Below are 18,048 nucleotides of genomic sequence, written 5' to 3'. Positions count from 1 at the left end.
TATCCCCGCTGAAGAGCTGTAGCTTTCGGTCACAGGAAAACGCTGCTAAAAATAAACGCCGGACCGGATTTTCCTCTGCAAACTAGAAAATGGATTGAGCTGGGACTGTGCATCGTTCCCCAACTATTTTCCAGGATGGATGACTGAAACCTTAAGAGAAGGCTAGGGTCTCTGAGCTGGGTCTGGTTTCCCCAGCCAAGACGGAGGATTTACGAAGGCTGTTTCCTGGTCACAGTATGGGTGTCTCTTCCTCGTCGCTGCAGTAACTTTCCAGGTGTCTGCTTCCCCTTTTCTCCCTCACTAACTTCCTATTTCTTCTTTCCTTCCCGCACTTATTTTGTTTGTCTGGGGTGAGTGGCAGGAGTCCTTTTTCCTTGCCGCTGAGAATGATGCTACCCTGCCTGCCTGACAGACACCCCTTTGGCCTCCACCTCGAAACTATTCCAAGAACAGACTCCAAGGCTTCGAAAGTTCCCCAAACAAAGCCACCCAGGACATTTTGAGGTGCTCTTTTCGGTTTATTTCCAACATCTACCAAGAAGCCAAGTCTCCAAAGGCAGGGAGTCACCTTTTGATAATAAACACTTTAAAAGAGAATATGTAATCATTTTAATGAAGTGGTAGGGAAATAGTTTTTCTTCTTTAAGGCTCTAGAGAATGTAAAGCCAAAAATCTCTTGAAGTGCTATTTTCATATCAGAATATTTTTAAAGCCCTCATTACATTTATTTTGTATACAAAATATTTAATAGGTGCATTTATTACACTTTTTTCCATCTTCCAAATTCCCCAAGGAAAACATTCACTCCTTGAGAAGAAGAATCTTATTCTCAGGCATAAAAACAAGTCTGGAATGGCCAAGGGAAGAGATGTGCATATTGACAAACACACCAGGTTACACAAAGACCCCACCTCCGCCGCAGATTTCTACTCTTAATTTCCAAAACATTGAATGCGACAAAATAGACTCCCAACAAGAAACCTGAGGCTGACTATAATTTAATCTTCTTGTGGTAATTCAGAAGACATCCTGGGGTTTTCCAATGCCTTCGAGCCCATGATTACAAATATTAATCATGATGGTTCAACCGGATGTGGACATTTATTAGTGGAGGGCTCCCATTGATGAACTGCTGTGGCTTAGCAAAGTTAGCCGCCATTGAGCACTGGGAAATCAAACTGTTTGAGAATGGGATTCCAGAGCCACAAGCTAAGGACTACTAATCTTTAGGCTCTCCAAATGTATACCCAGGTAAATATTTGTAAGAACCACAAAACTCAGGATGTCTTTAGAGTGTTTAATGGGTGTGAGAGCTGAGTCAGGGAGGAGTGGAGCCGTTCCTTAGAGTGACAGCTTATGTCATTGAGATAAGTCATTCCTGTACCCTGGGACATGTTCAGTCTCTTTCAAAATGTTTAGAAGAGGAGATACCTTTAGAGTACATTTTATCATACTCAATATTTATTGTTTTACTGATGGAGAAACTAAAGTGGAGAGGGTACTTGATAAGAATCTCAGGGTGATGCAGAACCAGGTTCAGAGCAGGAGGGGCTTGCCTTGTAGGCAGAGACAATCCATCTTCTCCAGGATGATCTCTCATAAAACCCCCTGCCCATCATCTACAGGGAATGGGAACAAAGAGAGCCCCCTACTATAGGAATTATAATTTCTGTTAATAAAAAAGTTTTTAAAACCCAAATGCTTTATTAAATAGAAAACAAATCAGTTAATAAAAAATCTATGCTCCAACAATCTTCTCCAAGCTTAACTCCTAGAAGACAGTTGCCATTATCTCAAGCAGATCTCTAACTTTTCCTTTACTTACTTAGTTATTGCTGGACTCTCTTCATCTTAATACCACCACAAATGTGTACATATCAAAATCTTATCTTTTCCTCAAGCTCCATCTAAAATCCCATCTCATTCCTAGTCTTCCCTGATTCTCCCAGTGTGAATATATTCTCTATTTGGAACACTGATGATTCAATATATTTTCTTCTCCTACATCACTTATCCCTTTCTGTTTTCTATCATCATTATTTTTATATACAACTTATTCTCATTCCTCACACTTACTAAAAATAAATGGGCTCCTGAATCATCTTTGTAGTCTACGGGGTGTCATGAACATACACAGGAAACACTAATAAGTGTAGAGTGGATTAATACTATTTAATATACCTGTTTTGTGTGCTATTATGTTATGTGACATTGACTTTAAGTATCATGATAACAAATAATAATAATTATCTTGAGCCAATGATACTAAGAAACTACAATGTGCCAGGCACTATGATAAGGTTTCCAAATATTTGAATTAATTTTGTACTCACACTCTGACATCAGCACTATTGTTATCTCTATTTTGAAGATGGGCACATCTGAAGCACGAACAAGTGAAAGTATGAATAAAACATAATTTCTGCCCTAGAGAGGCATAAGACTTATTAAAGATGATAGAAACATAAATGATTTTAAGAGCTATGGTAGGGTATAAAACAGAGGCTGTCACAGGTGGAGTAGTAAGTAGCACAGCAGAGGTGGCAGTTAGCCAGCCTGAGGCTTTTAAGGAAGTTTCCTGGAGCAGACACTCCATGCTAGTTCTTGAAGCATGAATTTCTGAGGGTTGGGGTGGGGATAGGAGGCAAGGACCACATGAGACTCCAAAAGTGCTGCTGGTTTATCCACCAGATGGAAGCATCCAGTGTGAAGGGAGAAAGTGGAAAGAGGCTGAGAAATGTTCCATATTGATCTGGGCCAGAACTCCAACCTCACAATGCCTGAAGGAGATCAGACATCTTTATCTCACCTGAGTTTTCTGCCACAAATTTGAGGGGAGAGACAGTAGAACATAATGAAAAGAAGAGAAACTGTGGAACCAAGGAGACATGCAGCTAGTCTATAATACTCAGAGAACCACGTTAGACAACTGTTAATCTCTATGGGCCCTAGTTTCTTCATCTATAATCACTGACTATAACACATAGAAAAGTGTCTGAAATACTAGTCACTCAATAAATTATGCTCATTATTATTAGGGTCTTGGAACTATTTGTGATAAAGATTAGAGCAGGAAGCATACTTTTTTAAAAAATATTTTTTTAGTTGTCAATGGACCTTTATTTTATTTATTTATAAGCAGTATTGAGAATTGAACCCAGTGCCTCATACACACCAGGAAAGTGCCACTGAGCCACAACCCCAGCCTCCACTTTTTTTTTTTTTTAACAAGAAAGAGACTAATCCCCCAAAGTGGGAGATATCTTAAAGGTATAGTTGCTTCATGAAAGTGTTAATAAGAAATACTTTGACCTAGTTTTGAAGAATTTGCCTGATGATGAACCTGAAATACAGAAATAAACTAGTGATTTGGTATTTCAATATGCCAAGAATTAAGTGGTGGGGCTGGAGTTGTGGCTCAGTGGTAGAGCGCTAGCTTAGTATACATGAGGCACTGGGTTCTTTCTATCCTCAGCCCCACAGAAATATAAAATAAAAATATAGTGTTAATCTAAAGCTAAAAAATAAATATTAAAAAAAGAAAAAAGAATTAAATGGTACTAGGTCCCTTATATGTGGGGAGAGCTGACATTCTGGTTTGTTGAAGATATACCCTTTTTACACCCATTATAGAGTGTAAATTCTAAGGGTGACTTTTTTTTCAGCACCAAAAACAGTTTGAGCAGTAGATCATATGACCATATCACTCACACTGTACAATTGAAGGAGAGCAATACCTTCAACACCAGGACTCCAGCCTATTTCTGGTTAACCCAGATAATTGATGGGCTCCATGTGCATATTCAGATTCTTCCAGTCTTGGTTCCTACCTGAATATACAGAAACAATATACATGATTGGAATTAATTACAATCAATTCGTTGCATTATAATTAACAATTTAAAGGGTGTTGTTAATGTCAAATCAATTACCAGCCCACATACATTTTTTTTTCCATTTATTCACCCTACTCTCCCAGATGAGCTGAATATAAATTCAGAAGAATTTGTGACCTTTTCTTTGGGCTCAATTATTGTTACTCATCTTCTACAACTGGCTGATGTATTATAAAACATAATAGTTGGCCATTTATAACTCTTCTTTGTGAATAATACTGAGGTCCACTCACCTGCACAAATGTGTACTCACTGTAAGATGGGAGAGATGGTCAGCTCACAGTCTGTGTTAAGGTTGTTAATTCCAAACTGTGGCCAGAATATCAGGTGACATGTACCTGTAGCTCACTGTTCTGTCTCCAGCTTTTAGAAGAGTATGTGGTGCTTAGAAGGTTTAACTTAACACCCGATGATTAACTGAATGAGTTTAATGAGATGATACTTTTCTCATGGCAATAAAACCAATTCATTTGGCAACCAAGGCATCAATCTTAATGACACAAACTAGCTCATAAGTGACCTTCAAGAGGCAGCAAGATCATCACAAAGCAGGAAATCAGTTAATTAATGTGTTTGATGTTTTCTCTGGGGCACAGACTGTATATAATCAGGTCTAGGTTCCCCATATCTTGGAACCCAAGTTCAGGTGCCCTTTTAGGCAGGCCATGCCCTCATTAAAAAAAAAAAATGCTTGGTGGGGAGGTGCTGAGAATGTAGCTCAGTGGTAGAGGGTGTTTGCCTAGAGTGCATGAGGTCCTAGGTTTCAAAGGACAAGAAGGTGATAGGCCAATGTAACAAAGTCATGTGAGAGAGACAGTGACATGTAGAGAGTGTCTCTGAGAGAGGAAACATATTTTGTATACATAGTAAATATACTGTGTGCCAGGTTCTCATTCTCTTCCTTGCATGACAGTGAAAGAACAGTCCCCCCAAAAAGAAAGTGGTAAATGATAATTTCAACACAAATTGTTCAGGTTGTAGGTAAGAAATAGTCTGTGACAGGTGGGAAAGATGCAGGTCATGTGGGTGTGTTTTGCCATGGAGATACCTATACCCAGGCTATTGAGTCTAAAGAGACTTGCAGAGTGCAGCAGAGAAATGGTGCCTGAATAAGGTATCTGCAAGCCAACTGACAAATGTTTTTGACATTTCTTGTTAAGGACTGTGTCCACTTGACAATGTAAGAGATTTATACACAAGCTATCAACTGACAGTTTCAGGCCCCATCTGTTATACTGGCATAATGCCCATTTAAAATGGTGTATGCCAGTCTCATTAATGTTTAGATTTGAAGTTGTCACGGGTTAAAATAATCAGTCCAAACAGGATACTGGGAAATAACTCTTTTTTGGCTGATTGCACCTTTTTACTCTGGGGATGAGAAATAACCTGGGGGGGGTGGGGGGCGAGACAAAAGTAACTCTTTGCATCTACTTGGGATCATTATGAAGCCCAGCTCTAACCTTGAGTTCTAGTGCAAAGAACTGACCAACTGACATCAGGCTTTAGTCTGAAGAGTCATGATTCAGAAGAAATGTAGACATTTAAATAAAGCCATTTCCTTATCCTACTCTCCCCCCTGTTAAAAAAAAAACAATTCCAAATACAAGGATATTCAATATTTTAGTAAAAATTGATTACGAATATTCAGTCCTTCAAAATCTAAAAAAAAAAATGAACCAAGTTTGTCATTTATTCATTGAATAAATATTTATTGAGCACTTATTATGTGTGGCGCTAGCCTACTAACAGGTACATACCATTAATCTGACCACTCATAATATGTTTATGTCGTGGTTTCAAAGCTGGAAGAAATTTCATAAATCTTGTAGCTCAAACACTTATTACACAAAAGTGAGAAATGAAACCAAGAGGTGGGAGATAAAGCCACAACTTTTCCCAGGTCAAATAACAAGTTACAAATGAGACTAAAAGTTAAGTCTGCTGGTGCCCATCTCATCACAGCCCTCCCCTTAATGATATGAACAATTTCGGGCATTCTTTGGTTGCAGGATTTGTCCTCTTTGTATTCTACCACAAACTATTGTTTTGGAACTCTAATTGTGTCACTTAACAACACAACTGAAAATTTTTGTTGAAGAGCGGGAAAATGATAATGAACCTAAAGGTGCTGCCAACAAATAAGCAACCTCCATGTGTTCCCCATGATGCCCGATTGACATGCCACAAGTGTATCATTTGTGTGATGAATAATCACAAAGCTTTCTTTCATTACCAGTGCTCTTACTTGGTGAAGATCTTTCTGGTTTATGTTCATACTCAAATCCCAATTCACATTGTGGCTATGGCTATCCAGGCAAAGTGAAATGCAGAAATGAAGCAATTAGCTATGTGACTGGTGCCAAAAAGCCTGCTATTAAAAAAGGAGAAGATTAATGAGTAATTTCAGCCAACTGAAATTAAATAGCAGCAGAATAATACAATAGCATAATGGATCTCACAGGTGTGTTAATGCAAGGGCATTATGAGCAGGGACCTGGAAGTTCATGACCAATTGCTGATAGTACTGACACTATACCATAATACCATATATGTAGGGTGGACAAATGTATTTTTTTTTATATTTGCTACCTTTTTAAAAAGTATTTGGCCAAGTGTGGTGGTGTATGCCTATAATTCCTGAAGCTCAGGAGGCTGAAGCAGGAGGATTATGAATTCAAAGCCAACCTCAGCAACCTAGCAAGGCCCAAAGCAACTCAATGAGACCCTGTCTTTAAATAAAATACAAAAAAAAAAAAAAAAGGCTGGGGGTGTGGCTCAGTGGTTAAGTGCCCCTGGGTTCAACCCCCAGTACCAAAAAAAAAAAAGAAAAAAAAGTGTTAGCCTTTTTTACCTTTTTTTTCTCCCTCTCTTTAATCATTTGCCCCAGTGAGATGATATTTCTGGACTGTTAAGGAAGCCAAGACATAGCTGCTATTAGAGATGGATCCCTGCAGTTAGATTGCTGCTCTGCACTAAGGGTTCTCCTGTATGCTCATCTCTAGGCCCAGGTTGGTCAGATGACTGATACTTCCAGGCTCTCTTTCAGTCACCTAAAACAGGTCTTGATTTAAAATATCAGATGAAAATAGTTTTCTTCCGCTATGTTAAATTTACGCTTATATATTATGACTGAAAAGATTCCTTTTCAGTCTACCTAATCCTTTCCAAATTCATGCAATAAAGATTTCTTCCTTCTCTCAGAAGAATCACAAGCCATTGATAATTAATAGCTGTCATAAAAAGCCTATTGGAAAGGGTTGAGCTGTTCTCCAGTTTCTTCCTCTGTAAAAGAAGGGACTTGCACAAAACAACCTTTAAGGCCCTTCTAGCCTTCACCTGGCAGATTCTGTACATGGCTCCTTGTCTACCATAAGGGAATAGTTGCTCCTTTTGGCATTAGAGCCAAAAGGGCCCCTAGAGTTCCAACTCCTTCAGAGTATATATGAGAAACCTGAGGCCCAGAGAAGTGAAGACTTCTGGTCTGAACTTGGATCTCCTTCATTCCATAGCTGATGTTTGTAATGTTCTCTTAGGCTGTTTCTTTACTAGCTGGCGATTCCACATGTTGATGAAATACAAAGTACTTCAGCACAAAATAGACAATAAGAGAAGAGAAATTATTCTACTAGGCCCCATCCATGCCATTCAACCACTGAACAAAAATGTACAAACCCATAAAAGGTCTCTTCCCACCTATCTCACTTCTTCCTTCTCTCTTAAACCTTTTCACTTGTTTCTTTCATTTTTGTTCCTTTGCCATGTCAACAACCCGAGCTGGTAGATTATTCTAGACTGTGATAAAAAGGACAGGCAAGCAGAGTCTCATAGAGATACAAGATTCCATTTCTCAGCCTAGGAAACTCTTATTTCTCCTTCAACCCCAGTTAAAGCATGTCCCAAGAAACCTTCTCTTAATCTTCATGTTATTTTCTGTATTTTTCATTCATATCTACTGTGTATTTACATATTCATCTCCCTCTACAGGGAGTACTATGTCAAATATTTGTGTTTCCCAAAATCATACTGAAATCTCATCCACAATGTGAGGATATTGGATGTGGAGGCTTTGAGAAGTAATCAGGTCATAAGGGCAGAACTCTCATGAATGTGAACAGTGGCATAATACAAGGAACCCAGAGAAGTCCCTGTCTCTTCCTTCATGGGAAGTGATATGACATGAACCAGGAAAGTGAGCCCTCACTAGACATCAAATCTGCCAGCATCTTTATTTTGGACTTCCCAGCTTACAGAACTGTGAGAAATAAATCTCTATCATTTAGAAGCTACCTGGTTTGGGGTATTCTTTTAGGACACTGTAGTAACACAGATAGGGTTATCACATGGCATAGTGCCCAGCATATAGTAGGCTCAGAGTAATTATATCTTGAATTAATTAATAAATCAATCAGCAAGTGACTATATGAATAAAGGTCCTGACTTTACCTGGACCTTTAAAATTAGTTGGTTGATTCATTCATTACACCCTGAAAGCAGATAAAAATAAACCTCAATACTGGTTTATTTTTATGCTGAGTCTGCTGCCTGGACCCTCAGTTTTGCCCCCCAACCTTTCTTTTCTCTCCTTGAATCTCCTTGAGATTTTTTTCACTCTTTACTGTCTTGCCTCTCTGCTCCTGGATTCTCCACCTTCTGAAATGCTCACCTTACTACCACCACACAAACACCTTCCTCACTATTCTCCCTGCTTGACTCCACAGACCTCCGTGAGCTGGGTCATTATCCTGACTTGGTCAAGGGAAAAGGAATGGCTTGGACAAAGAAACCATGAGTAAAAAATATTCTGTTGATGTTCATTTTCTAGTTTTGAACTATAACTGAATGTTACAGTTAACTACTTCCTTTAGTTTTTTTTTCCTAATTATTTATTTCTTCTTTTGAAGCAGGAATTTTAAAATCGCACAATTTCTGGTTTTCACCCTGAACAGAATCTCCTCCCCACCCTCTTTTAAGTGAGATGTTAGTTTCCCTGGCTAAATATAGCTATCAGCTACCAAGACTCCTCCCAGAATAAGTAGACACTCTACCTTCGAATAACGGATGTGGTCTTTCTCAACCGAACGCAATGTGTTCAAGAAACACATTTTAAAAGATGATGTCTTCTTGTAGGATACATTACTGTGCATTTGTAAACTCTATTTCCACATCGATGCACACGCCAAATCATTTGCTATTATTATATTCAGCATTATTTGTTCTGGATAATAGTGCCAGAAGAGTAATGTCCTGTAAGTGCAGAAAGCAGACACTTTGAGGCTGCACAGATGGAGAATGGAGAATCATCAATAGACACGGTGCCTTCCCTACACTTTGTTTTTGCAAGTGTGGCTTTTTTTCTCCTTCTTTTCTTAAGTGATTTTAAAGGAAGAAGATAAAGCAACAAATATCACTCTGGCCATGAATGGAGGATTGAAGTCTGAATGCCACGTAGGAGAGAAAGGACAACAAAGAAATGGAATAGTTCACCATCTCTATGGTAAAATAAAAATCAGAATTCAGAAGAGAAATCAATACTCAGTTTATAGAATTAACTTAAACATCTTACTCAAGGATCTTACATGGAATAAAATTAAAACAGCACCATAGTATCACTATACTGGTAATAAAGGAGTAAAATTGTCCAAGGGAATGATTTGTTCCTGTTAGCATTTTCAGAAGGACAGTATTACAATTTAAGAAATCAAACTTCTTTCCTAATCTTAAGCGACCCCTTATATCCAGTATAAGATACGTGCCTACTTCGCATTTATATTCGTTTGTATTATGAATTCCATATATTAAATTTAGCAAATATCCTAATGTGTGTCTAACATTCTGTCTGATACTTTGTATCCACTCCACTCTTATTAATTCCTCATGATAACACTGATAAGAAAATAAAGCTCTGAGAATGCAAACTATTTGTACAATATACCCAGCAAGTGAGACGCAGAGTCAGAGATAGAACCAATCAGTTACGGAATTTGAATGCCTGACCTTCACACCTGCTTCAAGGACATATACTCAGTAGGTGAGACATCTTCCACCTCTAGTGTTTGGATAAACTTGTGCTATAAGAGCCCAAAAGAGTGCATTACTTTCCCAGCTAGGGAAGAAGCAGGAACACTGAACTCCAGATGAAAAGTCCTCTCCAGTGAAGAAGAAAACGCTGTTGCTGGCAGGGTTTCAGCATCAGAGGCTCAGTAGAGAGAGGGTAGGGTGTTTGGAAATCAGGTAAATTATTCTGTGTCCCTGGGGAAAAGAGGAGGAGAAAGGGGTGCTGAATGTGCACTGAGGATGAAGCCTTAATATTCTGGGATTCCATATCTCAAGGGCCACTTTTAATTTCTGCCCTAATAGCACTGACCAATCAGAAGACTTGTTACATGACTGGAGCAGAGTTGTCGTGGGGATGGTGAGGCCTCCCAAGTAACTTAACTACCTTTGTTAAAATGCTTGGCTTACTTTCCCTTGGACTTAGCACTGACTATTGTGTAAGTCAGCTTTCCATGGCTTTGACAAAATACCTGAGAAAATCAACTTAAAAGAAAAGTTTTATTAAAAGAGGAAAGGTTTATTTTAGCTAACGGTTTCATAGGTTTAGATCCATGATCAGTTGACCCTGTAGCCTTTGACAAGGAACTTGCATTGGAGCAAAGCTGCTTATCTCCTGGTGGCCAGGAAGCAAAGACAGGAGAAGGGCCCTGGAGCCCAATATCTCCGCTGATAGTGACCTGAGGCACTCCCTTTCCACTCGGCTCTCCCTTTTAAAAGTTCCACCATCCCCCACTAATACCATAGGCTGGTGGTACACAAGCCATCAACATAGCCTTTGCAGACATTGAGATCCAAACCATAACAACTATTTTCATATTTACTTGTTTAATCAGATACAGCTTCTTGGCTGCAAAGACTGATTCTTGCACATATGTTTCCCCCTAGACCTGTCTTTCTCAGTGCAGCTCCTTTGAGGATCCAACCTTTACTTCCCAAGTTGTTGAGACTGCAAAAGAGAAATCTGGACCAGGTGCAAATTTAGATCCTCCTCCTTTGACCCCATCTACTCAGCAATCTGATCTGGGAGTCTTTCTATCCACTTTGCATCTGACTTGCTTTCACCTCCCTAATCAGCATGATGCAGGATCCAAATTCTGACCTCACTTTCTTTCCAGCTGTGCCTTTATCTCTCTTAATTCCATGAGCTTTTGAACAACCTTCAGAATAGCAGCTCTGTCTCTGTCCTGTGTCCACAGAAATCCCATTGGCTCACCTCTTGTCTGCCCTGCCCTGGAGGACAGATCAAGAGAAAGGCTGACACTGCACTTAAGTGGTATGTACTATTTATTTACCACTTGCTCTAGATACTATGTGATATATATATATATATATATATATATATATATATATATATATATATATATTCAAGTTTATGAATCCTCGTTTCTAAAGTTCACAAGGCAAAGTAAACCAAGTAAATAGAGCTAACCAAAGTTGTTAAATTGATATGTGGCTGGATTAAGTAGTCATTGATGGACTGAATTTGAATACTTCAAACTTAAAATTTTCTTTCCTTTTTTATGTTTGGTTTGTAATATCTTATTGCCACAATAAGCATGATAAATAGTTTCAATTTGAATGCTCATACAATAGTGTCAAGAAGTAAAGAATATCTATGCTCAAATGAACTAAAATAAAATAAATACTCCTGAGTAAATTCTTATCATTCTAAAAAAATGCACTAAGATTGAGATTAGTTTATCAGAGCATTATTGGTTAATATTTAAATGAACAGTTATAAAATTGTATATCATGAAGGACATTATTTCCATAACTCTTTGACCATTGGCATTATTAATCTGTTCCAAGAAAGTCATCAGATCTTGTTAATGATTGTTTACATTAAAACATTGCTTTGATAAAACTGGACAACTAGGTAAATAAACTAATTCCTAAATCATTGGGAATATTGTAATAATCAAGTGAAAAAAAGAGGAAGGTACTGTTAAAAATAGGATGAACATTTATATTTAAATCAAGTAGAAAGATACTGGGGTCCAAAGGAATATAATCAGAAAGAAGATAGGGGGTGTATTTCCCCCCACACTAGCCAATATACTATTTATCAAAATAAAACTAATGGCCTAATATACTTACTAAATTTCTAGGGCCAGTTTGCTAAAGCAAGAAAACTTCATGATATTCATAGCAAAGCTCAGGTAGCTGGAAAATAATCATTGTGGTAGTCTTTCTAGGCCTTCACTCAACAGAAATTACCATAACATTTTTTTTCTATTCCATACTTCTTGTCACTGCATTATAGCTGTACATAAAGATGGGATTTGTTGTTACGTATTTACACCTGCACACAATGTAATAATATAATTTAGCAAATATCGATCCCCAGCACTTAGCCCCTCCCTCTCCCACAACCACCCCTTGGTGCCTTTCTTCTACTGATCTCCCATTGATTTTCTTTTTTCTTTCTAACTGATTTTTTAAATAAATGACAGCAGCATGATTAAAATTCTTATTACACATATAGAGCACAATTTTTCATATCTCTGGTTGTATATAAAGTATGTTGACAACAATTCATGTCTTCATACATGTACTTTGATGGCCATCACATTTCACCATCCTTGCTAACCCCCTGTCCCCTCCCTTCCCTTCCCACCCCTCTGTCTTATCTAGAGTTCGTCTATTTCTCCCAGGCCCCTCCTCCCTACCCCACTATGAGTCAGTCACCTTATATCAGAGAAACCATTCAGCATTTGTTTTTTGGGGGATTGACTAACTTCACTTAGCATTATCTTCTACTACAGGGATACAGCCTCCCTTTGATTTTCATGAGCTCACCATCACTACCTTTCTTTTGATTTTCCTCTCTAGTGTCCACCTATGAGAGAAAACATGACCCTTGACCTTCTGAGTTTCACTTATTTTGCTTAACATAATGGTTTCTAGTTCATCCATTTTCCAGCAAATAACATAATTTCATTTTTCTTTGTGGCTAAATAAAACTCCTTTGTGTATATACCACATTTTCTTTATCCATTCATTCATTGATGAGCATATAGGCTGGTTCCATAGTTTGACTGTTGTGAATTATACTGCTGTAAACATGGATCTGCATGTATTATTATACTATGCTGACTTTAATTCTTTAGGATAAATACCAAGAAATGGTATAGTTAAGTCATATGGTGGTTCTATGCCTAGTCTTCTGAGGATCCTCCATACTGATTTCCATAATGGTTGTACTAATTTTAAATCCCCACCAACTGTCTAAAAGTGTTCCTTTTTCTCCACATCCTCTCCAGCATTTATTATTATTTGTATTCTCAATGCCTGCCACTCTGATTGATGTAAGATGAAATCTCAGTGTAGTTCTGATTTGTATTTCTCTAGTTATTAATGATGTCGAACATTTTTCATATATTTGTTGGCTATTTGCATTTCTTCTTTAGAGAACTGTCTGTTTAATTCATTTGTCCATTTATTAATTGGGTTACTTGGTTTTTTTGGTATAAAGTTTTTTAAGATCTTTATATATTCTAGGTATTAATCCTCTGTCAGAAGAGTAGCTAGCAAAGATTTTCTCCCTTTCTGTGGATTCCCTCATCACATTCTTAATTGTTTCCTTTGCTGTGCAGAAGCTTTTTAATTTAATGCCTTGGCATTATTTCCTGAGCTTTGGAGGTACTATTGAGAAAGTCATTGCCTGTGCCTGCCTATATGCTGGAATGTTGACCCTATATTTACAGTGACATTTATTATTTAATAAAAGGCTAGATTTCTAATTATTCTGTGCAATCTATGGCATACAAGTGGGTAAATAGTGAAATAGTAAATATAGACAAGGTATTTAAGTTGAACATAGGCAATCTGTAAACATGGATCTGTAGGTATCATTATACTATGCTGACTTTTAAATGCCTCCAAAGACTTTCTAAGTCTTCCAGTGCCACCCACCCAGTTACCCAGGTGCTGAGCTGGCTGTCCAGGGGCCCCACATTTCTCACTCTCCTGTCTATCCTTGGGAGAACATTCTGAAGGCCCAAGAACAGCTTCTACTTCCCTGCCTGTAGGACATTGCTCACCTCTGGAACATACCACTTCCCATCCCTTGAGTTTCTTTGTTTTGATTTTTCAAAAATTACAAAACTATCCCAAATACCATATCCTGGAAATAAAACAAAAAACGTTTCCTGGTCCCACCAAATGCTTTTTACTCTTCGAAGAGTATGATTTGGGTGAACAAATGCTGTCATGAACTATTTGTTCAACGAGTGGTCCCTTTTAACTACTTCTGTATGTTCTTCATCACCCTAAAGTGAGCTTTTGAAAGGGGTTGGCCCTATCATCTCTGTCTTTCTCCAGGTCCAAAATTCCTTGGCAAATGTGGCAAATCAGCTATTAACAATGCCTCAACAAAAAGCTATACCTATTACCTATGTTACTTTCCTGTTCTACTAACACTGCTGGGGTTGTTCCAAAGCTGTGGAAGCCCACTCAGAGCCCTTTGGTAGGATGTATGTTTGAGAGGCTACAAGCCTGAAGTGGACAGCATGCCTAGATCTCCCTCATGACACACAGGGCTGGCTGGCTCAGCACACCCCTGCTGAATCCCTGCTCTCTGAGTCACCACACATAAAAGCCTAGCTTTTATCCCAGCATCTTAAAAACCCTCTACTTGGAAGTCTGTTGTCTCTGGAGGATGAAAGTGAAATTGCAGCACTACGGACGTGTCTGTACCCAGGTGCAGGGCTCTGCAGGTGTCAGCTCAGGACAGACACATCTCTAGCAATCAATATCGACATTTAAACTTTCCAAACTGTCTGCAACTAAGCCAACCAGAGCAGGTCTGAAATCTAACCTCTGCAACTTGGGCCACATGATGTGCCTTTCAGCCACTGACATCACTTCTCATTAGGGGCACATAAAGGCAAAGACACAGTTTGCTGTGCGTGAATACATATGACTCTAACCCAAGGTATCTAGCTTTGGCTCATGAGCTAAGAAATTATTCTTAGCACAACGCAGGCCACTACCTACCCTCAGCTCAGAACTGGAGCCCTTTCCCCAGTTTTGTCTGTTCATGTGGCTTTGAAAAGCCCCTCATTTTCCATAATATAAACCTAACATTAACAATATTAATAATCCACCCACTTGTCTGAAATTCTGCCTGACACATGGTAGGCATACGGTAAATGTTAGTTGGATGAAAGACCAAATGGAAATCAAAGAATGATGGATCCAGCTTTGAACAGCTCTTGATCTTGGAGGAAAGGCACTCTGTAAATAAGGACCCAAGACTTTCAGCATTGATTGGCTGTTATTCAATCTCCTATTAGATCTGATATAAACTTGTAAATACAGTCTGTACACTCTGAAGCCCAAAGGAGCTTTAGAGAATGAATTTACATCCCATGGAAATTACTTCTAAAATAATAATTGATATTGATAATGATAATGATAATAATAACTTCTATTATGGATGGCATTCTTTTCACTTTGCAAAACACTTTCAAGTACATTATCACATTCATTCCTCCCAACATTACTGTGTAAAACGTATATCATTATCTTTTGGCTGAAAAACCTGGGCTCAGAAACATTTCATGACTTGCCTAAAGTTACACAGTCAGTAAGAAGCAGAACAGAATCTCAAAGTTAACTCTCCCCAGAAAAGGTCTCCAGGAAGTCCCCCCTCCACACCGCCATAACATGGCACCTACCTTTGAAGGGATCACTTTTTAAAGGAACAAGAAATCTACCCAGACTGTTTGGTTTTTGATTAGACAAGTCTCAATTATAACTTTGTTTACGATTTTCCAAGTAGATGCTTGTTAAACATGCTTCAGAATAAGCATCATATTAATATAATAAACCACAGAGTTGGTGTTAGAAGGGACTTCAGATCTGGTTAATTCTTTGTTTGTATATCTGTGAAGCTCTCAATTCACTAGGTACCCAGTCCCAGGAAGGAAGCAGGATCCAGAGCTGTGTCCTGGGTAAGAGCACAGGGTATGTCACCAGGTAGAAACTGCAAAGCATCATCCTCAAGCCAAATAAGTGACTGAGGTGGGGAAAGAATGCTGGCTTCCAGTTGGGAGCTCAGGGAAAGCTCTGAGGCATTTCATTTGTACAGCCTTAAAAACAGGGAGAATTAGGGCTGGGGCTGGGGCTCAGTGGTAGAATGCTCACCTGGCATGTATGGGGCACTGGTTCGATCCTCAGCACCACATAAAAGTGAATAAATAAAAAATAAAAGGTATTGTGTCCAACTAACACTTAAAAAATATTAAAAGACAAAAACAAAAAACAGGGAGAATTGGCTGGGTGCAGTGGCACACGCCTATAATCCCAGCAGCTCAGGAGGCTGAGACAGGAGGATGGAGAGTTCAAAACCAGCCTCAGCAACCACAGGCACTAAATAATTCACTGCAACTCTGTCTCTAAATAAAATACAAAATAGGGCCGGGATGTGGCTCAGTGGTTGAGTGCCCCTGAGTTCAACCACTGGTACCAAAAACAAAACAAACAAACAACAACAACAAACAGGGAAAATTGGAATAGTGGAGATAAAATATCAAATAAAGAGGGAATTAGGAAAACAAGAGTGGAGTCAGGATACCTCATGGGCAAGAGAAAGAGTCTGAGTTTTTGGAGTTTGCAGAGAACTAGTGCTATAGATGGTCAGAGCCAGATGACAGAGAGCCCCGAATGCCAGGTACACTTGCAGATGGGGAAACTGAAGCTTAGAAAGAGAAATGACTCTCCTCTTCTTGGCCTTCTCTCTTATTGATTTCTAAAACTGTTTTGCTAATATTTTCCAATATCTTCTCAGATAATAAGAAAAACCAGTATCTTGATTAACAAAAGCTAAAGCATTATTTGGCTATTTCTCCTCAAATAAAGTATGGTCAAAATGTAGAAAATGCTATTCAACCTAGGCCAACACTAGGCTTTAAAATTTTGGACATGAGCCAGGCATGGTGGCACACATCTATAATCCTGGTGATTATAGAGGCTGAGGTGGGAGGATCGTAATAAGTTCAAGGCCAGCCTCAGCAAATCAGTGAAGCCCTACGCAACTTAGTGAGATCATCTCAAAACAAAAAAATAAAAGAGTGGTGATGTAGCTCAGTGGTAAAACATCCCTGGGTTTAATCCCCAGTAACAAAAAAAAAAAAAATTTTAATACTTGAAGTAGTTTCCAAGCATGCTTTCTCTGTGAACACTATTGAGCAAAGAATCTCTCTGAAACTAATGAAGTAGGAAGGCAGACTGTAAAGAATCAGGCTGGGATGTCGGGGAGCCAGACAACCTGGTTTTGCCATTTGTTTGTCTCCAGCTTATATGGTGACCTTGTTTCCTTCTCACTGAACTTTTAGGAGAGAATAATATTTTTTTGTCCATCATATACCAACAAGCTAATTCAATGACTTGATCAATGTGAATGTGGACTATAAACCATAAGCTGCTAAACAGACGGGGGTCCTAGAGGAATTCATTATCATCTTGTTGTTTATAGGTTTAGTATTATTACTAAAATAGGTCTCAGAGATCACCAGTTTCAAATCCCTTATTTTATAAATAAGGAAACAGGTCTAGAGAGGGAAAGCTGCATGTTCAAGGTCACACTGGAAATTAATATCAAGGCTGGAACTAAAGCCAAGATTCCTGACATCCAGCCTAGAACTCATCCTACAAGAACCAAAGGCTGCACCATCAAGAAACCTTCCAAACAATGCCTATGTGGGACTGAGAGTCCTTTTTAAATGATATTTTATGTATTGATCCGGAATATGGTAAGGAAAGCTATTCACAACATCTACACTTAAATGGAAAAAAGGGGGGAAGCCTATAGATCGAGAGATTTGGCCAATTTCCAAGAAGAGATGAATAAGAGGGGAATGGCAGAAAGTCAGTTTCCCCTCGAGGTCAACCCGCAGGCTGAGACAGCATCACCAAATTCCTGAAATGACTGCCTCCTATTGCTGTTTCAAACACCACCGCTCTTCCTCAGAACACTTCAATATGGACCTACACATTTTGGCCTGAAAATTTCATTTGAGGAATTCCCTGCTTGCAGTAGAAAGGCACTGGGCAGAAGTAAAAGTGGCAGTTCTGCCCAACTCAGTCAACA

This window comes from Spermophilus citellus, assembly GCF_964194105.1.
Source record: "Spermophilus citellus genome assembly, chromosome: 7".
Lineage (NCBI taxonomy): Eukaryota > Metazoa > Chordata > Mammalia > Rodentia > Sciuridae > Spermophilus > Spermophilus citellus.
This window is presented reverse-complemented; position numbering follows the sequence as displayed.